Raw genomic sequence first — 25677 nt, 5'->3', positions numbered from 1 at the left:
CTGGTTCCTGGGTAGATGCTCAACCACTGAGCCACATTGGCCAGGCTTGAATTGTTTTTAATGTTTGCTATTATTAGTAAAATTGCTATTAATATTTTTATGAGACATAATTGATATATAGCATCATATTAGTTTCAGGTGTACAGCATAATGATTTGATATTTGTATATATTTTGAAATGATCACCAAAATAAGTCTAATTAACATCTGTTACCAGAAATGGTTAAAAAGTTTATTTTTCCTGCACCTTGGTGTTTAACACCTATAGCTTGTGAAATGATCACCACAATCAAACTAATTAATTTACCCATTGTTTCTACATAGTTGCCATATTCCTTTTTTTCTTTTCTTTTTTTTTTTTTTGTAGTAAGACTTAAGATCTATCATCTTAGCAAATTTCAAGTATATAGTACAGTACTAACTTACACACTACACATTAAATCGCAAAAACTAACATCTTGCATAACTTTGTACCCTTTAACTAATATTATCCCATTCCCCTCTCTCCACCCCCAAAGTCTTTGACATCATACTATTTTGTTTCTATGAGTTTGACTGCTGGAAGCCAATTCCAGCATGTCATAATTGCAAGAGTTTCATCAAAAGGTTGATGGAACTTGGGGACTCAACAAGGGCTGAGTCACATATGTTATCGCCTGTTGGGAATGGCTGAAGGCATTTCCCCAAACCTGAAAAGGATGATTGCTTGCTGCCAGACAGCTCAGGGCATCTTAATCTACATGTTATTGCCTCCTACTAGCCAAACACCTGAACAGCCATAGGCAATTCACCAATCTGACAATGGATTTGTGTACGAAACCCTGGCCTTTGAAGTGTATATCTCCACCTTGCCTTAGGACAAATTGTGTTAATGAAAAGCAAGGGGTCCTGAAATAAGGAGAACTTGGTTTCTTTAGCCAAGCTCCTCTGGCCCCCATAATGCCCTCCAAAATTATGTTTCATCTCTGGACTCTTATTTAATTTATGCACAGCCCCTTCTCCAGATTCCTAAACCCTTCTAGATGCCAGATCAAGACCCCTGGCGTTATTTGACTCTTTTAGATTCTATATATTAAGTGAGATCATACAGTATTTGTCTTTTGGAGTGTGACATTTCACTTAGCATAAGGTTCCTCCAAGCAGCAGGATTTTCTTTTTTTTTTTTTTTTTAAGACTGAATAACATTCGTGTGTGTGTGTGTGTGCGTGTGTGCGTGTGTGCGTGTGTGCGTGTGTGCATGTGTGTGTGTGTGTGTGTGTGTGTGTGTAAAGAAAGAAAGGCAGAAGGGAGTGAGAGGGAAGCAAATATGGCAAAATATTAACAGTTCTTGATTTTAGTTGTATATATACACCACATTGTCTTTATTCATCCACTGACAGACATTTGGGTTGTTCCCATATCTTGGCCATGGTGACCAGTGCTACAATAAATGTTGCTGCTGATCTCAGACCACATCTTGTGTACCAAGGTTTTAGTGCTTAGTATCTGGGATAAAATGCAAGCATACAGTCACTGTTTACATGAGGGCTATGTGAGTCTGTTTCCTTTATCAAGAAATTGTTTCCCCAATTTATTATGTGCATGAAACATACACAAAAGTTGGAAAGATAATACAATTAACCCATATACCCACCAACTATAGTTAAGAATTGTTAACATTTTGCCATATTGGCTCCTCCCTCTCACCTGTCTGCCTTTCTCACCCTCTCATACATGTACTTATATACATATATGTTCTCTAACCATATAAAGTTGCAGATGTCATGTCACTTCACCTGTAAATATGCAATCATGCATCACCTAAGACAATAACTTCAATGCAATTATTTATCTTCAGAGAGTAATAATTCCAATTTCATAACATTGACTAATAACCAGTCCATTTTCAAATGTACCCAACTGTTCCCAAAATGCCTTTTATAACTACTTAAAAATATATATCCAATCAAAGCTAAGGTATTGCTCGGTTATAGAACAGTCCCTAAACTTTTTTAAAAAACTTTTCCATGACACTGAACTTTTCGAAAAAGTTGTCTTTTAGAATATCTCATAGTCTATATTTGTCTAATTGTTTTCTTATAGTGTTACTGAATTTTGCCTGTAACTAAAAATTATGCCAGGATGCTTGAAGGATTCAATTACTAGTAAACATTTTTAACAAGTCAAATATTCTTGGCAAGTATACCTGATAGGTGTTGCGTACATCATATTGTATCACTTCCAGAAGTTCATAAAGTCAGGTCATCCCACTATTAGTGACGTTGACTTTGTTCAACTTGCCTTGCTTTATCTATAATAGAGATAATAACCCATATATCTCTATTATAAAGGCACCATTTTCCCTTAGCATTTGGCAGTCGGTAGTTAATTTGTGAGGTGATAGTTTAGCCATTTGTGACTATCCTACTTCCAAACAACATTTCATCTAATGGCTTTAGCTCTGATGCTTTATACTTACTTGAATCAGAAAATCACTTATGTCACTGGGGATTGGAAATGGCAATTTTCTAATTCAATCATTCCTTCTATATTTAGCAACTAGCATTCCCTACCCCTCTTCTCTCCCCAGCCCCACAGTCCCATCATAATGAACTCATGACATTTTATTCATCTAATGAATTGTAATCAATCATAGTCATTATTCTTTTTGATGTTCAAATTGCCCTAAATTTACCCAGCGAGAGTCCCTTCCAGCTGAATTTTAGGTCCGTAGGCATAATCTCATTCATCTTTGAGTGTGTCCTTATTCTTCTGGCACGAGATGTCCTGGGCCCACCTTGTTCTTTCTCAACCCAGACCTGGAGTCAGCCATGTCTCCAGGGAGCTCTGGTTGCCTCTATCGAGAATGACATTTATAATTACGATCTATCAGCCGTGGGCAAACTACGGCCCGCGGGCCGGATCCGGCTCTTCTATCCGGTTCTCTTGCTCTCCCCTCTGCTCCTTTACTTTGAATTTATATTAGTTCACACAAACACTCCATCCATGCTTTTGTTCTGGCCCTCCGGTCCAGTTTAAGAACCCATTGTGACCCTCGAGTCAAAAAGTTTGCCCACCCCTGACTAGATGCTGGGTGTGCTCATTGCTACTCAAGTGTCGTTGTTTCCAGGTTTGTTCAATGAGAGGTTGGAAATGTGTTTTTTAATTAAAAGTGCACATTGGTATTTTTAATTTGAATTTAAATTACAGAACTTTTTAATTTTCTGTTTTATTCTCTTACAAAGCCTTAATATATTTATCTATTTCCTCAACCCTATAACATACAAAAAGTTCAAAATTACAATTGTTACTGTTAGCAATAACTATTGCGTGAAGTTTAATAGATTTCTTTGCTGTCTTTTTTTTTATAATCTTAAAATATATTCTACTAAGAGTGTGCAAAGTCGTGGGTACAGAAGTTACTTGAAATAATTTTTTTCCTATCAGTTTGACATAGATTTGTACTTTTCTATTAGGTTCAATTTTAGTTAAGTTTTTGTATATGTAAAACATGCGTGGCTTAAAAATCAAATGATTCTCAGAGAAGCCTCAGCCCATTTCCAACTCCTGGACCCCATCCCCTACCTCCTATTGGTAACCATTTCATTAGTTTCTAGTTCTCATTCTTGTATTTTTTGGCAAAAATAAGAGTAAATTCATCTATGTATCCTTATTTCCCCTACTTCCTTACACAAAGGTCGCATACTATATACTCTGCTTTTTTACTTGCTTTTTTCCCCTTAATAAGATATTGTAAAAATCACTAGATATCAGTTTATAAAGATGCTCCTCATTCTGTCTCAAGAGCTGCATAGCATTCCATTTTGGTGACACATCAGAAGATATTCAAACAGGTGTCTATTGAAAGACATTAGAGTTGTTTCCAATATTTTGCTATTACAAATAATGCTGCAATGAATAACTTTCTGCATAGTTTCTTAATATTTGTTGAGAATTATCATTAGGATAAATTCATAGACTCAGATAAAAAAAATAAATATATGTGCAGTTCTATCAGATATTGCCGACTCCCTCACCATAGGAGTTGTACCTTCTTGGATGACCACCTGCCGTGAACAAGTACTGTTTCTCCATAGTCTCACCAATACAGTAGAGTGCAAATGTTTGAATATTTTAAAGTATAACAGATGAGAAATGGTCCTCAATGGAATTTTTATTTGCATTGCTCTTATGAGTAAGGTTAAGATCTTTTTATATGTTTAAGAGCAACTTGCCTTGCTTTATCTATAAAATGTCTGTTTATGTCTTCTATCCTATTTTTCTATCATGTTTTGGTCTTTTTTCTTCTAGTTACTATTGCTATATGAATAGCAGACAATGTAGATTTTATGGCCAAAAAAATTTACCAGAAATGAAAAGGGGATATTTCTTAATGGTGATAGGTCCATTTTTATCTTGGAAAATATGACCATTCTAAATCTGCATTCATATAATAATATAACCTAAAAATAAATAAGGCATAAAACTGGCTGAAGTTGACAAACCAGCAATATAAGTAGGAGATTTTAAAACACCTTTCTCTGTAAGCAATAAAGAGAAAAGAAGTCACTGAAAACATAAAAGGTTTAAATGTTATTATTGCTAACTATGATCTAATTGATGTATATAAAATACTGCATCCAGATCATGTACAATACAGTTTTCTGTTTGATGGGGAGAAGTTCCAAAAGATTACATACTATATGATATTTTCCCTTAAAGTATACAATGACTAAAACATATACAATTTTAGATATACACATAGATGCAATAAAACTTTATTAAAAAGGCAGGGAAGACATGGGATTCAGGGTGATGGTTGCTTTAAGTTCAGAGAGAAAGAGAAATAGGATAAAGAAACCATATGGTTAGATGAAGAGAGTCAAGGTCCTAGCTTTTATTTTGGATGGCAGTTTTATAAGAGCTCTTTATATTAAATACGGTAATCAAACAAACAAATGTGAGTTGATGGTATGTCATGAACCAAAGACAGTGATTAATCCACTTTTATGCATCTTAGATATAGGAAAAAAAACCTTTCAATCTATGAAAGTTAATAAAAGAACAATGTCTAAAGAAAAGAGAATAAGAGAGATTAATAAAGATAAAAATAGCCATTAATGCAATAACATACTAACAAAATGAAAACCGTAGAAATGATCAACGGGAAAGAAAAGCTTATTCTTTGAAAAAACCAATAGCAGAGAATATCCTTTGGAGAAAATAAGAAAGTCAGTAATATGCCAGGATATATACTAAATATGCAATAAAATCAGAATTTGTTTTAAAAAATACGGTTCAAACTTTTTTGTCTACTGAACACTATGGTAGAGAAAGCCCTAAAAGTAGGTATTTTTCTGGAGTCAAAAAAATCATAATTCTAGCTCTATGACTGAATAATCATTTTAAGTTATTTCCACACACTTTGCATATCTTTTTTATATATCACTTAATGACTTTTAAAATCCTCACTCAACATATATTTCTATTGATTTTAGAGAGAGAGGGAGGGAGAGAAAGAGAAACATAGGTTGTCTCCCGTACACACTCCCACCAGGGATCTGACCTGCAACCTACTATGAATCAAACCCGCAACCTTTTGGTGAACAGGATGATGCTCCAATGAACTGAGCCACCCAGCCAGGGCTATGCATTGGTTTTTAAATCAGCGTTTATGCTACCATGGTAACCTGAGAGACCATCAACTCTGAATACCCAAGCATTTTATTTGCTTACAGAGAGAATGAAGGAAAGAAGTTTGGGAATTTATCAGAGAAGTTCCAAATATTCCTTGTTACTACATTTCCTTTTTCTTATTTATAATGTAAACAGGAAGTTAAAATCATAATTGTTTTATCTCTGTCCGAAACAATATGCTATTAAAAATCATCTTAATTAATCATTATTACTATCGGGTAGTGACTGCTTTACCCCCTGTCTAACAGGCTCCATTTATGTCTTATTTGATGAAAGTTCCCCGCATCTGCAAAGCAAAAGGGCAAATTGATTTATGAACAAGACTTATTGTCACAGCGGCAGATTTGTATAATGAGAAATATATTAAATCTAATGAAGGGAGAGCGTGCCTACGAAGTCAGCAAGTCTGCACTGTGATTAAGTGGGTCAATATCCCTCAATGGATTAATTTAGACAGTGCACCGGGGTATGCAGCCACAGCCAGACCCCTTTGCTCTAATGACAAATGCTAAGCAATGCTGCATATTTGTGCATATGTATTACATTTTTAAGGTATGATGATAAAGTAAGGTGTCACCCACAGACCTCTCCATTAACAAGATGAATCCCAAGGAGGCAGTTGTCCTACTAGTAGAGAAGCAGGAAGATCTATCAACAGTGTCATCTTTTAATTTCTGCTTACAGTAAAGCATTTACTAAAAAATAGACACACTCTTTTACCTTTTCAACTGAGACTAGCTTACTGCATCTGAAAAATACTATGTACAATCTATGTTAATTTCCTCTCTGGTCCTCAGGAGGGCCCAAGTCAGACACAGGACAATCAATTGCAGGCTCTGGTTTTCAAAGAGAAGAATGCTGGCTATTATTTAATTGTCTGCATTTACATCCCCCATACAACAAGCAATGTCATTTATGAGATTTGAAAGCAACAGCGAACCTGTCAGCAATCACCTTTCTACAATTTGGAACAAGTCCAGATTCTAGTTGTTCCCCATCATTGTGACTACATAACGAAAAACCCTGTAACCTTCAGGTAGAGAGAACACAGAGGGAGTTCTATTGTGCCTTAAAAATAGCATGATTTCAACACAATACTCTTGGGATACACAAGTATGCTCAACTCACATCATAGAGACAAATGGGCTGTCTTGGGCCCTCAGTGCCACGTGGAAAATACATCCAACACTTCACAAACCTACAGGTAGCATACTAACATTTTCCCCCACCCTTTTATTTTCTTCTAAGAGAAAAGTATCTCGGAAGTGCCAGCACCAGAATTAAGAAACTGGAAGAAAATAGCTACTTACTTGGAGTCCAGCAGCCTTAATAAGAGGAAATGGAATTTCCATTGCCTTAAGCATTCATTCTGATGACTCAAGGACAGGGAGAAATATAAACTATAGGTTCCTCTCTTTATAATAACTTGAAGAAAGGAAGAAAATGAGACTTCTACACAAGTCAGGTGGTTTTTAAAAAGCAGCAGTCATATGCACCCAAAAAAAAGGGGGGCTAAGAGCAGATTTCAGCTTCTGCTTTTGCATTCCCAGACCATTGCAGGCCTACTGCACCATCTGACCTGTTTGATCTTGGAAATATACGTAACTGAGAAGCGGGGAGGGGGCAAATAAGCTGAAATTGGAGTCCTATTGTGTAACATATGATCTATGTGACCCTAATTGTGCTCTCTATTCTTTAAGGAATTATTATTTCTAATGATTTCAAACATTTCTGAAATATTTATACTAATGCAATAAAACAGAAAAGACACTTTTATTTATAAATCATTCCTCCGGGAGCTTAAGGAGGGTGGCTCCTTGTACTAACAAAGCCTTTTTTGGTGGGAAATGTGGTAGGGAAGACACGCAAACAGAGAACTAGAAGAGGGAAAGAGATGAAATGCTATTGCTCTGCATAAGCAAGCTGTAGTTGCTGGAGAGGCCTTGGGGGAACTCGTAAAGCACACCCTGCAACTTCAGCACTGAATGTTAAGGCTGGTGTGGAAAGAGAAAGGAGACCTGAGAAGACATAACTGATAGTTGGGTTTCACCATGAATACCACCACTTCGGTTGTAAAGAAAAGGGCTTCAGAAACATGAATCCCTACAGAATAACCACCAAGTATTGTACAATACCCTCGGGCAAGATTCTTCTCAGGGGCCAGACTGCCTAGCTAGAAAAGCTACTTTTCCTGAGAGGATGAATTGATATGAACAGAAATTTTATTTTTTTATTTTTTTCAATCATTTCTATTCACTCCAGGAAATAGCAAATTCACTTCCAAATATTTCTGAAAATAAGTCCAGGTGTTGGTGGCTCCAAGACAACAATGCTTAGTACCAAGAACTCAGTTAGACCTTTCTCTGAAATCAGATATAGCTACTAACACATACAATTAAAATAGAACTAACAATGTATCAGACACTGTTCTACATGCTTTACATATATTGACTCATTGATTCTTCACCATAAACTTATGAGGTAGACATTGATGTGATTTGGCTCCCAAATCTGTGCTCATAATACTAGACTATAGTGCCTTTCAATACCTACATTAATATGGGTAGAAAGGGAAATAGTAAAAAGACAGAGTCAAACAGATATATACATAGAAAAACTTAAAATATAGAAAAACAGATATAAAAATAGATATAGATATGGGTACAGAAATATAAACATAGATCTCAATGAGTCACTAGAGGAAAAATATATATACAAATCAGCAAATAAAAAGAACTCTGGAGGGAAAAAGATGCTGAGAAATGCAAAAAAGTTACAATTTGTTTGTTCATTCCAGAAACTTGGTTTTACACTTGAGAGTTGTGTTTGCATTTTGTTTTTATTTCTGTACATATGAACATAAAAAAGATATTTTCAGGACACGAAGTTTGATAAGATCTGATTATGTCTGGAAGTGGTGGGATTTATAGTTAGGAGAATTAGAAAAGTTTCTGCTTCTGATCATGATGGAGTAACTCTTACAGACTTTCTCTCTTGATGGAAACAACTAGAAAATTGGACCAAAAAAAAATATGAAACAAGAGTTTTCAGACAATGGAAAATAAGCAGCACAGAATGGTGATCCCTGAGAGAATAAAAACAAAGTAGGTCCTACAATCAACCTAATTTTCCCCCAGGGGCACTTTCCAGTCTGTAACTAAGAGAAGGGAAGCACTGGCAGAGCACAGTGGTTTCATGAGATTGAGAAAATGGATCTGGGAGTCCAGGGACACTGAGGCAGCTGAAATTTGTGAGACACAGTACTGACAAGAAGGAAACTATGTAGAGAAAGAGACCAAGAAAACTGTAAAGGGGTCCCTATGAATCTGTTTCTGAGAACTAAGCTGTACATGTGTAGGGTGAAACTCCATTAAAGTTCTCACCAGGCAGAACATAGAGGCTTCATTGAACACCAAGACATTCAGGAGAGATCTCAGTCAGGTCTTAGGAGTAGGGTTATACTAGCCATAGAGTAAACACTACACTTCAACCCTTAATAATACTTTAAAAGTACTAGATCTTCAAATAAATTTGCTTGCTTACTAACATAAGTTATTTAGAGGAAAGTCCCCCCCCCAAAAAAAAAATCCAGACACTCAACAACATAAAAATATCCAACATCCAATCAAAAATTACTATATGTGCAAAAAAGAACAGAAAAATTTGATCCATAACCAGAAGAAAAACCGACTACCAGAAGTAGACCTAGAAATGAAAATGATAATGGAGCCAAAACCGGTTTGGCTCAGTGGATAGAGCGTCAGCCTGCAGACTCAAGGGTCCCAGGTTCGGTTCCGGTCAAGGGCATGTACCTTGGTTGCGGGCACATCCCCAGTGGGGGCGTGCAGGAGGCAGCTAATCGATGTTTCTCTCTCATTGATGTTTCTAACTCTCTATCCCTCTTCCTTCCTCTCTGTAAAAAATCAATAAAATATATTTTTTAAAAAAAAGAAAATGATAATGGATTTAAAATCATTATTAGAAATATGACCAAGGAGAGAGAGAGAGAGAGAAACATAAACATAAGGAGAAAATAATATTATATTTTTTAAATGAAACTTCTACAGCTGAAAAATACTATGTCAGAAATAACAAATTTATTTGAATGAGATTTACATCAGATTAGACACTGCATAAAATGTGATCAATAAACCTACAGACATAACAATAAAAACTATCAAAATGACAGGAGAGAAAAACACACAGTGAACAACCACCAAAAAAAAAATCTCAGTGAACTATAGAATAATATTACTAAGTGTGTAACATGTATGTAATTGTGTCCTGGAAAGATAGGAGAGAAAGAGGGAATGGGTTAGAAAATAAATTAAAGGTCCAAACATTTCCCAAATGGGAGGAAAACCATTTGTGATGAAAACTTTCCAAGATGTTAAACCTTAAGCAAAATTAACACAAACCCATACAAAGGTGCATCAAAATCCAGTGACTAAAACCAATAATAAAGGGGAAAAATCTTAAAATCAGAGGGAGAAAAATTAAGTAAGGGGAGAAAATAATAATTATCACTGCCCAGCTGATGTGGCTCAGTGGTTGAGTGTTGACCTATGAACCAGGAGCTTGGGGTTTGATTCCTGATCAGGGCTCATACCCAGGGGGGCTTGTGTGAGGCAGCCAATCAGTGATTCTCTCTCATCATTGATGTTTCTATCTCTCTCTCCCTCTCCCTTCCTCTCTGAAACCAATAAAATATATTTAAGAAAAAAAAAAGAATTATCACTGAGTTCTTGATAAAAATAAATGCAAGTAAGAAGAAAATGGGGCATCTTTAAATCATTGCTGAAAGAATAACAGACAAAATAAACTGTCAACTGAGTATATCCAATGAAAACACACTTCCAAATCCAATGAAAACACACTTCTAAATCCAATGGGGATTTTTCAGACAACCAAAAGCTGAGAAGAGTTGCCATCGGTAGCCCTGCACTGTAAGAAATGTGAAAGGTCTTCAGGCTGAAGGAAAGTGAGACTAAGACAAAGCAATAAATAACATTTAAAAATGGTAAATTATTTTTTAAAATTTTTAAATATCTTTAAAACATAATTTAAAAGCAAACATTATAACATTATGTTGCACAGTATATAATAATGTAGAAGAAAAACAATATTTTGTGCCACAAAAGCCATATCCATCGAAATTCCATGCAAACTCCATATAGTAGAATACTAAAAATAATAACAGCTATTGTTACACACAATATGTAAAAGTTCAAAAACATTATGCTGAGCAGAAGAAGCCAACACAAAAGAGTATATACTGTACTGAAATTCTAAAATAGACTAATTTACAGTGAGTGAAGTAAAATCAGGGGTTGTCTAGGGTCGAGACTAGCATGGGGATTAACTGCAAAGGAGCCCTAGGGAACCTTTTGGAGGGAATGAAAATATTCTATATTGATTTGAGTGGTGGCTACAACATAAATGCATACATTTATCAAAATTCATTGAACTGTGCATACACTTAAGATGAGTTCAATTTGTTATATGTAAATAACAATAATTTGGGGTGGTTTTTTTTTAAGTTTCTAGAAGATCTTTACTGCTCCTCCACCCCATTTTTCAGTGAGGTAAGCTAAAAAACAGAGAGATTGAATAACTTAACAAATGTCACATCGCCCCTTTAAGCATTACTGAGAGTGGTGCTTAAAGCCTTAATATAAAGCACATTGCTTTTTATAACCAGGCATAGAACAAGAGAACAAGGATAAAATGAATCAAATTCACTGGAAAATGAATTTATTCACAAAGAGAAACAGAAATGCTTAAAAGGGTGGCAGAAAAGGTTTTTGTTGTTGTTTTGGTACAGGGATGGAGAGAATGGTTAGAACAATTAGGTACAAATTGTCTTGACCAATTCTCTATGCCTGCCTCTTCCTCCCTGAGTCCTGAAAAGACCCCATTGAAGGTGCTAGTATTCTTCCTACACAGAGAAAGTCCTTACATCTCATGTTCAGAGTCATTTATTTCTTGTTTTAAAACAAATTTCAAAACAAGCCTTCTCATGTGCTAAATATGGCATAATAATATTTTCAATTTACTTTAAAATGATCTGGCAAAAACAGATATACATACTTTTATACACATATCTATACACATGTGGAGACCAAAGAGGACTTAGAAAAATGGCAAGATAGTAACAATCTCTAGATTTGAAAAGGTGGGTATGGGTGGGTGGGAAGAGATCAACCAAAGAACTGGTATGCATATATGCATAACCCATGGACACAGACAATAGTGTGGAGAAGGCCTGGGACAGGAGGTGGGGGTGGGCTAGAAAGATTCCATAGCGGGTAAAAGGGGACATCTGTAATACTTTCAACAATAAAGATTTTTTTTTTAAAGAAAAATGTTTAAAATAAAATATTTGAAGTCCAGAGAAGAAAGAGAATAGCAAAGGGAATTTATTCATTAGAGACCTAAGGTCATTGCAAAAGGAGGAGGAGGGGACCCAGAGTGTAAGGTGGAGGAGGAGGAGTAAAATAAAGGAGAGGAGGTAGAGGAAGGAGGAGGAGCAGCAAAACAGGAAGAGAGACAGGGAGGCAAGCGTACTCCCCGCAGGAAAAGCTCTCCTTCTCAGAAGCGTTTGCATGTGCCCGCCCACAAGCTTTTTGGTAAATAGTGGCCACAGGCACTGTCTAATTTTTTGGAGGAGACAGGCCTATCAACAACTAAACTGCAGAATCATTCAGGAACATCTCTGTGCTCTTATTGGAGGTAACTAAAGAGAAACGCTTTGATGCTTTCCCTGGCAGATTTAGAAAATGCTCAGCTCCCTTACCTGGATAAGCACACCCTTTTTTGATGTCCTCAGCCATGGGAAGCCCCCAGTGTGACCTGCAAGAGCCTCACCACTGATGTCCGTCAACCCATCTTGGAGGTGGTCACAGCCAGGCTTACAGGGAAGGGTTGGCCCTGTAGCCCACCCCTGAGCTTGCCTTGGCCCCAGCCCAACCCCCTTCCTGGGAAACAAAATAAAATGAAAGAAAATGCCTCTTAAACAACAGGGTTGTTTGGGGAGAGTCCGGAAAATGAAGGCTAAAGAAGCCAAACTTTGATAAACTTAATTAAGTTTCTAAATGAAAACAGAGGCAGCCTGTAGTGATTACTCTCTGTAACGGAGACTAATATTCCAATTAGGCTAATTCATCCCCTGATGCTCTAAACATAGTTATAGGCTTCATCCATATTTCTTCCCTCTCATCAACGATAGATTTCCATCATTTTGGAAGCTCTGGTTTGGGTCTAAAAAGCGAGGGCTCTTGGTCTCCTCTGAGCGGTCGTGTGTGGCTGAGGTCAGGGTGCCTGCCTTCCAGCACGGTTGGTTTTCTCTCCCCTCCCTTCTCTGAGCGCCCAGAATTTTCCTGCACCTCTCAAAAGCCTCGTTTCAGATACCATTAATCTTGCTTTTCTTCTCACTGTCTTGTCAACCCTCCTCCAAAATTTTTTAAAGTAAAATAAATGCGGCAGAGAAAGTGTTTCATTCTTTCTACTGCCCTGAAGTGGAGATGAACAGCTATAAACCACGGCTGATTATTAGCACAAGAGAGCCAACTGCACTCAACAGCAAGCAGGCGTGCCCTCACAGGGTGCCTGGGGCTCAGGCTGCCCCCCTGGCAGCCACCAAACAGAACACGGGGAGCCGAGGCACCGGGGACAGGCTCGGAAGCAGGCGGCCTGAGTTTGCATCTCAGCTCCCCTACTTAGACCAGCAGAAGCTACTCAATAATCCTGAGTCCATGCTTCCTCGTGTGTAAAATGAAGATAATAAGAATTTTCTCAGAAGTGCCCTTGGCGGTCCCAGATCTGTCTCTTGCTTCAGCAATGTTTGGACAGAACAGACCCAGGGACGTCTCTTCTTCCAGCCTCCAGCCTCTCTCCTGCGTCTCATCCAGTCACCACCTTCAGGACCACCTCCGGGACCAGCCAATGCACCAGATTTTTTCTACCTAACTCACTGCCGAACAGCCATGAGCTCCCCAATTCATCAGAATTATTCCACCCAGGTGGAGGCTGCGGTCACCCACCTGGCCAACCTGCCTCTGTGAGCCTCCACACACACCTCTCTCTGGGCTTCTATTTCCACCATGACGATGTGGCTCTCACTTCTTCCTCGAGTTGGTGGAGAAGCATGAGGGTGCTGAGCAGCTCTTAAAGATGCAAAACCAGTGCAGAGGCCGCATTCCCTTCCAGGACGTGCTGAAGCCTCCCCAGGACGAGAGGGCAATACTCAGGACGCCATGGAAGCCACCCTGGCCTTGGAGAGGAGCCTGACCCAGGGCCTTTGGGAGCTGCAGGCCCTGGATCTACCCGCAGACCCTCGTCTCCGTGACTTCCTGCAGAACCACTTCCGGGTGAGCAGGTGAAACTCATCAAGAAGATGGGCCACACCTGATTCACCTCTGCAGGCTGCAGGCTGCAGGCTCCGGGCTGGGCGAGTATCTCTTCAAAAGGCTCACCTCAAGCCTGACTAGGAGCCTTTGGAGCCCAGAGGCTTTTGAGGGACCCCTCTGCATTCCCCTGGTGTCTGGCTTTTACCTGAGCCTCTCCCCAAAACTACGAGCCATTCTTTTAACCACTCTGAAGCCCTCTTCCATGATTGGACCAAATGAAACAATAAAGCTTTGGCATTAAAAAAAATAGTAATAATAATTTTCTCAGGTTTTGTTGTATATGTTAAATGATACAAAAGAGCTATTTTTGTTGCTTATTACTACTACTAGAGGCCTGGTGCATGAATTCGTATCTTGGCATGGTCTGTGGGATTGAGCCTAAACCAGCTCTCAGACATCCCCCAAGGGGTCCCAGATTGTGAGAGGGCGCAGACCAGGCCAAGGGACCCCACCAGTGCACAATCAGGGCCGGGGAGAGACCCGGGAGTTTGGCCAGCCAGGGAGGGACCATGGGAGGGTCCCAGGGCATGTCCAGCCTTTCTCACTCAGTCCCGATTGGCCGGACTCCAGCAGCAAGCTAACCTACCAGTTGGAACGTCTGCCCCCTGGTGGTCAGTGCACGTCATAGTGAGCAGTTGAGTGGCCTTAGCATATCATTAGCATATTACACTTTGATTGGTTGAACGGCCGACCAGTTGACTGGACACTTAGCATATTAGGCTTTTATTATATATGATAAGTCTAGGACAATGAAAAGCACCTTACTTATATTATTTCACTTCATTCTCTTGAAACCCCTTTGAGAAAAGGAAATCACCAACTTATAGAAAGGAAAGACCATGCCCAAGTTCACAGGCAGAGCCAAGATGAGAACTCAAGTCTGTCTGATTCCCAGGTCTGCAGTCCCCTCAACCGATACCTTATGGATATGTCTATTAGGAAAGGCTAAAGCTACAGACTATTTTAAAAACAGTTTCATTGTCTTCAATTTCATACATTTACTTGAACTAATCACTTTTTTTAAAAAAAACTTGTCAAACAGGAATCTTTCTCGATATACTTTAACGAACACATAAGAACGTTTGCAATGAGCACATTGTTTATATGCCAATAGTATTACGAAGTGCTTGAAAATAGTTTGTTTTCTTAATTAGATTAAACAGGCTTCCTGCAATCTTCCTTACTTTATTGATTTACTTAATGAGCCTTTTTTTCATAGATAGTACAAATGTAAATTTCAGCTTGGCCTGTGAACAAATTATCTTAAATTCTGAATCAGTGGGGCTTTAATTAATGAGGCTTTACTCTATATCACTAGTGAGGCACTAAGATTTATTATGTTAAAATAGTCATAATGAGAACAATTCACATGTGGCTCAGAAAGATGGTCTTGCTCTGGTCACTGAACAAGGAATTGCTTTCCTCCCATGATTTTTCAGTTACCATTTTTCAGTTACCTGAAGTGGCTGCCTTATTGTCACATAAGGACCCAGTTAGAAGCAAAATGCAGGAGACAGGAATTGAAGGGAATAAGGATAAGGGAGGCCCTTTGAGAATGAATGGTTAAAAGCAGAGTAGGCACCAGGAGCTAAAACAAGTGCTGAGTCTGGGTCAGAGTGGCAGGAAGAGGGACATAGCCTGGAGATTGGCAGTTCTGGCCACAATGTTAAACACTAAAGTTAAAGCAAAATGTCACAGGTCGATCAGCAGGTGGTCAGAAGCCAAGTAACAAGGCAGAAACTAAAGTTGTTGAGATTTTATTTTGAGATTTGAATTGAGAGTGAGTGAAGTGGTCTCAGCAAGGCCACAGAAAAGAGGTGGGCATACGAAGATGCCAGGCCCCCTGAGCTTGCTGGGGTGGCCCAGTTGCAACAGCTCCCCAGAGCAGCCAGCTGAGGCTCCTATGGTTCCAAACTACCGGCCCCACTCAGGCATAACCACCTTCTAGGGAACCTTAAAGGTACCTAGAGCACATCCAAATAATCTGGACACCCAAGATCTCAGCCACCCACTTCTCACCTCTAGGACATTGTCTAAGGGCTAAGCGGAACAATTGGCCCAAGGCAAGAGTTCAGTTATTTAGACAACTATAAAGCTACATAAAATGATAGACATTGATTAATACTACTTAACCATTCATTGGCTGTTCTCTTTGTGCCTGGCAGTGTGCTAAGCATTTTACAAACATTATTTAATGCTCACAACCAGAATATTGAGAAAACATGCAATTTTGCCAAGGGGTAGGGAATCTGTGAACCCTTTGTTTATCCATTCCTAAGAGCTCCAAGTAATTTAAATGTGTAATTAAGAACTTTATGGAAGAAAGGAAGAATAATTGGGGTGCTTTTCCAATGCCTAGCCCAATAAGTACCACTAAGCTATTTTAGATATGAAGAAGCTAAAGCTTAGAAATTTCAAATAACTTGTCACACTACAAGTAAGTGGCAAAGCTAAGGTGGGTCTGACTAGGAGGCTGGCACCAGAGTCCACAGAGAAACATGCAGTGATGTGCTATTGAGGAGAGATAAAGGGTCTGGAACCAGTGAACAACTATGAGCAGACACAGCTGACTTCAGGTATCCAGAGCATCAAGGGAAAACTTACATTGTCCTTAGACAACTGTGTCAGGGAATCATAAATGGTGAGCTATTAATTAACCAAAATCAAGGGTTTGATCTAATCTGACAAAGCATTGTTTGTCTCAAGGCAGGACCTGTGTCCACATGAAGGCAGACCTAGATTCTATGGCTGAAACAGGGAAGTGATACCTGTGTCCCATTTGTCCTGCTGATGACAGCTAGGACAAAATGGGATTATGGAAAAGCCCAACAGGTGATGCCACAGAGCCTCTTTCTACTTGTGGATAATGCGCTTCCACCACCATAATCTACAAAAACATCACCATCCCTTGGGGTAATAAGAAGATTTATAAGGAGTAGTTTAAAGTAGTGGTAGAGAACTTGAGTTCCAGTGACACTCAGACCTAGGCTAGGATTCTTGTTCTTCCTATAATCATTATTTATGTGATACTGGACAAGAAACTTAACCTCTAAGGCCCTGTTTTCCATCTGTAAAGTAGTGGTACTAAAAATAGTAGCTGACTTCATAAAGTTGTCATGAGGATTAAAATAAATTGTGTATACAAAATGCTTAGCCAAGTGGTTGGTACACAGTGCTCATAAATGTTAGCTATTAATATTATTTATGCTTTTAGAAACTCTTTCACAATCACAGTTTTATCTGAGTTGGGGAAATCTGGTGTCAAGCTTAGCATATAAGTCTGAGGGCATATATAAGATATCAAAATTGTCTTGTCTCCGTTTCTGTTCTGTTCCTCCAGTAAGTGGTATTTCCAAACGGAGCTGGAAGGCTAGCAAAGACCATGTCTGTGACCATTTCCTATTTCCTCTGCCCAGGTGGAAAAGGACAACAGTGAGGACATCATTCACTAAACTTTGAAAGTGTTCAACAACTAAGCACAATAACCTTATGTGCTGAATGTCTCTTGGCACAGATGCCGAGTAAACACAAGGGAAAAAACCCAAGTTGGCCTTCAGAAATTCTGACTTCTTACCTTCTCAGTACTTACAACTTAGCAGAATGTGGAACAGGTCCCTTAGGTGTGTCAGTTGACACTTACAAATAACTGACTTATGTCGTTGCTATTTTAAGGTACACATGAACTGTCTCCCTAACTGTAAACTCCTTGAAGATGAAATCTTTGACTTATACTCTCTTCACTTTCCCCAGGGCAGTGGTCGGCAAACTCATTAGTCAACAGAGCCAAATATCAACAGTAGAACAATTGAAATTTCTTTTGAGAGCCAAATTTTTTAAACTTCAACTTCTTCTAATGCCACTTCTACAAAATAGACTTGCCCAGTCCGTGGTATTTTGTGGAAGAGCCACACTCAAGGGGCCAAAGAGCCGCATGTGGCTCCCAAGCCGCAGTTTGCCAACCACTGCCCTAGGGCATCTAGAATAATGTTGTATGCATAAAAAGTATCCAATAAATATGCAATGGTTCATTAATAGAGGCACTCAGTCTTCAGAAAACATGCAGTTTTGTTGAGGTGGGGAGATCTGTGAATCCTTTGTTTACCCATTCCTAAGAGCTCCAAGTAATTTGGATGTGTGATTAAGAACTTTATGGGAGTAAGCAGGAATAATTGGGGTGGTTTTCCAATGCCTAGCCCAATTGTACTAGAGAATCATGTACAAGGGATGCCTAGCCAGCAGGGCACTAAAGCCCTCCAGGCCTGGGGCACTGAGGTCCTGACTCACTGATAGTGATTCCTCTGTACCTCAGAGAAATCACCCTCATGGCCGAAAAAAGAAAGAATGGCATCCTTAAATGCCTACCCAAAACCAAGGTCCAGGCATTTCTCAGTATGAGATGTAACTGTCACCATCACTAACTCAAAATAAATAAAATCTCCTTTCCTGGAGATAGAACTGCTGACCCAGTGTGGAAGCATAGGTGGGCATTGGGGACCCCTTCCAAGACCAACATGACAATGTTATTACTTTTCCACTTACTGTAGACTACGGAAGAGAGTCTGGCACTGAAAGCAAAGTATCACATAAAATTTAGCAACTGAGAGTCAAAATGTTTAAAAGAGCCATTTGGCAACTTCTATTACTTGCTTGTTGACAGTGTAAACTTTGCTTGGCAAGTTGAAAAGCTATGTCAAACAAACCCTATCTCTGGCAATTAGAAACATTTAAATAAGCTAATATAATCAATTATATCTTTCCATTTGCCAGACAGCATTTACAGCGTTTAATTTTCTGCTGATACACTTTCCAAACTTTCGTCAGGGAGTGTTTGGGACCTAATAGGAAAATGTATTACAATTGCATTGATATGTTCTATGCTGAATTCCTATCCCCACTTTCCCTGAGACTAACACCACCCTCTGTATTCCATACCTAGAAGTGAAATGATTGTATAGTGAAAAAGAAAAGACATAGATATCTACTTAATTTTCTTATTTTACAACATTCATATCATCCTCTTGCCAGTTTTTCCACAGTTATCTAAAAATCAGTTGCATTAATGATAGAATCCAAATACAGAAAAACACTAAAGAAAACACATAATGTAAAAATAATAAAGAAGGAAGGAAGGAAGGAGAGAAAGAAAGAAAAAAAAAGAAAGAAATTAGAAGACTGAATTTCTTATCATGGCCTAATAAAATTTGAAAAGAAAGTCCCCTGGTAGAAAAAAATTAGATGTAGGATTTCAGTCAGCATAAAACAGATATACTGACCTATTCGATGCCTTTGAGCAAACCCTGAAAATGCTAATACTAATTAAATTATGATATTTAAAATATAATGGTTTAGGAGATAACATAGACTATAAATAAAGGATAACTGTTTCCCCCAAAAGAAGAGCTACTCCTCAACTGAGGGACAGGGTGCAGAAGTCATTCACTCCCTGTATCTGGAAAGCACTAGAAAACAGTGGTGTTTTTCTATGTGTCATCAGAAGTAAGTAACCAACCATATAAATGTAGATGAGCAGCCATCTCTTAGAAAACTGCAACTAGAGGAATGGCAGAATTCACTTCATCTTAGAAATCTTGAATAAAGAAAGTAAAATTCATCCACATTTCTCTTCATGGACGGGAAAGGATCTATTATTTGGTTTGTATATTTCAGACCACTCAACAGGCATCCTATCTAATAAAAAAGTAATATGCAAATTAACCATCGCGCAGCTATACCCATAAGCCACACCCACCAGCCAATCAGGAGAGAGTATGCAAATTAACCCAACCAAGATGGCTGCAGCCACAGAGCAAGCAGGAGGCTTGAATTGCCCCCGGCGATGGAGGAAGCCATGCTTTCAGCAGCCCTGGCCAGCCTTGGCCTCCGCTTAAGGCTACAAAGTTTCAATTATAAAAGATAAATAAATCCCAACAAAAATGGCTGTGGCCATAGAGCAAGCAGGAGGCTTGGCTCCACTCAAGGCTACAAAGTTTCAATTATAGAAGATAAATAAATCCCAGATCCCAGGGCCTCTGCTTAGGTCGCCGGGGGGCATGGCCTGCCTGCAAACCACCACAGGCCCCTTGCCCAGGCCACCCCATGCCCCAAGGGAACCCCCACCCTGATCCGGGACACCCTTCAGGGCAAACCAGCTGGCCCCCACCCATGCACCAGGCCTCTATCCTATCTAATAAAAGAGTAATATGCAAATTGACCATCACTCCAACACACAAGATGGCTGCCCCTATGTGGTCAAAGATCCTGCCCCCATGTGGACACAAGATGGCTGCCACAAGATGGCCAGCAGGGGATGGCAGTTGGGAGGGACCAGGCCTGCAAGGGAGGGCAGTTGGGGGCGATCAAGCCTGCAGGGGAGGGCAGTTGGGGGAGACCAAGCGTGCAGAGGAGGGAAGTTGGGGCGATAGGGCCTGCAGGGGAGGGAAGTTGGGGGGGACCCAGGCCTGCAGGGGAGAGCAGTTGAGGGGGGTGGGGAACCAGGCTTGCAGGGGAGGGCAGTTGGGGGGGACCAGGCCTGCAGGAGAGGACAGTTAGGGGTGACCAGGCCTGCAGGGGAGGGCAGTTAGGGGCAATCAGGCTGGCAGGGGAGCAGTTAGGCATCAATCAGGCTGGCAGGGGAGTGGTTAGGGGGTGATCAGGCTGGCAGGCAGAAGCGGTTAGGGGCAATCAGGAAGGCAGGCAGGCGAGCAGTTGGGAGTTAGCAGTCCTGGATTGTGAGAGGGATGTCCGACTGCCCATTTAGGCCCGATCCTACCGGCAGTCGGACATCCCTCGAGGGATCCCGTATTGGAGAGGGTGCAGGCTGGGCTGAGGGACACACACCCCTGTGCACGAATTTCATGCACCGGGCCTCTAGTTTCATTCAATAAGAGTTAAAACACCCAAGAGCCCATAGCAGTCCATTTGTAACATCCCCAGAAGATTTCCAACTGTTTTTGCTCAGAATGTAGTTATCAAAATAGCTTTATGTATAATTCACAATGTTTGAAAACAAGATGTCCTCAGTAGGTGAATGGATTTTAAAAATGGTGGTACATCCAAATAATGGAGTATTATTCAGTGCTAAAAAGAAATAAGCTATCAAGCCATGAAAGGACATTTTTAAAAACCTTAAATGCATTTTACTAAGTGAAAGAAGCCAATCTGGAAATGCTAAATATTGTGTGATTCTAAGTATATGACATTTTGGAAAAGGCAAAAAAAAAAAACTAGTAAGACAGTAAGAAGATCAGTGGTTTCCATGGGTTGGGGCAGAAATGAATAGATGGAGCACAGAGGATTTTTAGGGCAGTGAGAATACACTTTATAATATTATAATGAAAGACATGTCATTATACACTTGTCCAAACCCATGGAATGCACAACACCAAGTGTGAATCACAATGTAAAGTATGGACTTTCGGTGATAATGATGTGTCAATGCAGGTTCATCTGCTATAACCAATATGCCACTCTGGTGAGGATTGTTGATAATGGGAGAGGCTATGTATCATAAGGGCAGGGAGTACATGGGACATCTCTGTCCCTTCCTCTAAATTTTCCTATGAACCTAAAACTGCTCTTTAAAACATAAAGTATTTTTTTTTTGTAATGTAGGGTGTTAAACTGCCCAGCATCTTGATAGAAAGAAGAGAGAGAGAGCAAACCTGAGACCTCAGTCAAAAACAGCTAAAAAGAGCCCAGCTGGTGTTGCTTGGTGGTTGAGCATCAATCTATGAAGCAGGAGGTCAGAGTTCAATTCCCGGTGAGGGCTCATGCCCAGGTTTGGGGCTAGATCCCCAGTGTGGGGGATGCAGTAGGCAGCCGATCAATGAACCTCTATCATCATTGATGTTTCTATCTCTCTCTCCCTCTCCCAATAAATCAATAAAAATGTGGTTTTTTATGGTTGTGTGTTTTTTAATCTGAGAAAAGAATGAAGTCTGAAGGTTCAGAACCTGAGTTCTAATGTCAATTTGCCACTTTGGTCATGTGACCTAGGAAAGTTACTCCAACCATTCTGGAGTTAAGAGCTGGCTCTTCCAGCTCATATTTTCCATGAACCTGTGGGATTCTGATCACTGAAAAGCTGTAATCCATTTTCCAAATTACTTGTTTTTATTTTAATTTAAAGCAGCCTTCTTTTTAAGTTTGATTATGTAGATGTTGAACATAAGTTATATATTATATGACATATATATAATGATATGGTCTGAATATTTGTGTCCCCTCAAAATTTATAAGTTGAAATCCTAATCCCCCAAGATAATAATGTTAGGAGGTGGGCTTTTGTGAGGTGCTGAGGTCATGAGGGTAGAGCCCTCATAAATGGGATTAGTGTCTTATAACAGAGGTTCCTGAGAGCTCCCTTGTCCTTTCCACCATATGAGGACACAGCAATACAGAGCCACCTCTGAACCAGGAAGAGAGTTCTCACCACATGACCTTACTGAAACCTTGATCTTGGACTTCCCAGCCTCCAGACTGTTGTTTATAAGCTATCCAGATGTGATATTTTGCTGTCAAACAGACTAAGACATGTCATGTACAGTATATATAAATAACCTTTTGTGAAGACAGTAGTAATCTGGATAAATTTAAGAAAAAGTATAAAGAAGAAAAAAAAATTTGTTTCAACCATAATCACTATTAATTTTTGCTATAAATCTCCATAATATATATATATGTATATATGTATATATATATATGTGTATATATATATATATATATATATATGCTTTTCTGAAAAACACTGGGATCTGCTCTACTTTTTTCTTTTTTTCTTAATAAAATATTATAAGCATTTTCCCATGGCATTAAAAATTCTTTGAGATCATTATTTTTAATGATCACACAGTATTCTGGATATAGATGTACTATAATTTATTTAACCAACCCCTATTGTTTGACATTTAGGTTGTTTTTACTACTTGCTATTATAAAAAAATGCTGTGATAAATATCATCATATATAAATCTTTGGGCCTACCTATAATTATTGCCTTAAGATAAATTCCCAGGCTTGAAATTACTGGGTCAAAGGGTAGGAATGTGTTTAAGGCCTTTGGTACATATTGCCAGATTCCCCTCCAAGAAGCTTGCTCGAGTTTACAGGCCCACCAGCCATGTACAAAAGCACCAAATAATTTTAATAAACGCTTGGGGAATTTATGTATGGCTAGAGAACCTGACCTTTGTTAGAGAGGAAATGCATTATTTTAAATGGCATGCATCCCATAAGGCCTATCTTATTAATTAATTCAGGGGACCTTGGTTTCAGGTACCTTATTTATGTGGGTGGCTTATCTTAAATATTGATACTGGTGGATTATCTAAAAAGATGATCTGAGATGTGAGATTCTGAAAGTTCATTGGCTGTTACTTGTGATTTTATGCCTTGAGTTTTTCCCTCCATAAACATGTTTTGCTTTTATAAAGAAAATTGAAAGAAAAAAATAATTATTAATTGGCTGAAAATATTTGATAGTTAAATTTATAGAACTTGTCCAGAAAATGAGATACATCTGTTTTCATGTAAAACAACAAAGTCCAAGCAGTAGCTTGCAACTCATTTACTCTCCCAACTGCTACCCATCGGTCCTTCAGAGCTCCTGGCTGGAACGTTCTGGATGGCAGAAACAAATCCAATGGTGATAATCCCATTTTCCAAGCATAGAAACTAAAGGCCAGAGATATAAATGGACTTTGCTAAAATCACAGCAAGCATTGGAACCACCACAAAACTCCAATTTTCTTTATTGTATTGTGTATTTTCATATATTCTATTACAGGGTTGGTGTTTTTTTTTATCACAACCCAAAACACAGCAATACCTGTGTTACATACATTCAACAAAGGAAGGTCTTTCCCAAGGTTATGGACAGCTGGCAGGAGCACATGCCTGAAGGAGAATGTTCCAGCCAGGGGCTCTGAAGGACCAATGGGTCGCAATGTCCTGAGTCACTCAGTCACATGCTCACTGGTCCATGGGCTATAGGAGCTTTGAAGGGGTTGCTGCTGTCATCTGGCCTGGGGTTTGCCATTGTAGAACCACCCAGACCCCTAATGCAGAGATCAGAGTTATTATTGGCCAGAAATTAAGTGTTTAATTGGAAATAGGCCTAGTTCTCTAGCAAGATCCTAAGAAAAATAATTCAATTAGCAGTTGACACAATTTTGATCACAATTTTGTCTTCACTTAAGTGCATTGCTACCTATTTCTGCATGTCAAACTATTTCTCCATGTTAAACTCAAAAAGTATCTCTTTCCAAATTCCCCAGCCAGAAATAATTATTCCCATCCCTGGTCTCTGAAAGTCCTTCATCTCTATCTCTTATTACACTTAGTAGTTCCTATCTCACATTGTAATTACTTATAAACACGTCATATCTGGTCTTCAATGACGTGGCAGTCTAGCTAAGGAGACCACTACCCTTTTTACCCATGTGCCTTATAGCATTTTGTGCAATATATCAGAGCCGAAGTTGTTCAGTGAATATTTATAGAATAATTGAATGAATGAAAATGTATTACATGATCATTTCCTGCAGATTCAATTAAGTAGCTCAGATACTAAGCAACAACTCTCTCGAACTTTTAAAAAGTTGGCTCATGGATTTAGAGGTGAATTATAATGTCAACATAGATTTTCCCTAAAACACAGAGCTTCATTAGTCCAGTTTAATTTTTTGTTTTTATAAGTTATAAAGGGACACCAAGGGCAAGATGAGAAATGATTGATAGCATATATTGCATGAACGAATTCATCATTCTGGGAAATTTTCCTCATCTAGTTTTAAAACAGCCAGATCTTCGAGTAAACACCTGTACTCACCGCCTCTCACAACCACATCAAAACTACAACTAAAATACAGAACAGCAATCATCCAGAACCGCCCATAAGCTGGCTGAATGGAAGTCCTACAGCTAAATAAGTAAAGAAGAAAGCACACTGAGACTGGTAGGAGGTGCGGAGGCACGGAATGGGCTTTTTTAATCGGGAGGGAGATCACCTATGCGAAGGCCACCCAGAGGAGCAAGGGGCCCCAGCCCCACACCAGACCCCAGCCAAGGGTCACAGAATGGGAAAAGAAGTCACCCTAAACTACGGGCTGCAAAAACCAGTGAAGATTGCAGCTCAGTGACACAGAGGCTGCTGGAGACCCAACTGCTCCTCTTAAAAGACCAGCAACCACAAACTGAACTTACAAAGTCCTGTTTCTTCTGAGCTCCAGCACCAAGGCAAGGCTCTGGGGGACATATTTGTCTGACATCAGGGCAGAAACTTGGGGGAGGCTTTCTCCCAGATGGAGGTACTAGCAGGGATCACAGTTCTGGCAGACATTTCTGTTTGCTCCACCTTGGTGATTCCCTAAGACCCCACCTCATCCAATTTACAAATCCACAAAAGCTACATGCAGTGACTTTTGCATATGAATAGCCTGTCCTTGAAAATCTCAAACAAGCTGCAGCTGGATTAGGGAGCCCCAAACCTATCAATAAAAGGCCCAAGACCAGGCACCAGCTCCAGCTGGCCTTGCTTCATAGTTGGGCCTTGTCTGGGCACTTCCAAACCCAATACAAAGAGGAGGAATCTGCA

Source organism: Plecotus auritus (genome assembly GCF_963455305.1).
Source record: "Plecotus auritus genome assembly, chromosome: 3".
NCBI lineage: Eukaryota > Metazoa > Chordata > Mammalia > Chiroptera > Vespertilionidae > Plecotus > Plecotus auritus.
The sequence above is the reverse complement of the archived record's forward strand: the minus strand, read 5'-3'. Positions refer to the sequence as shown.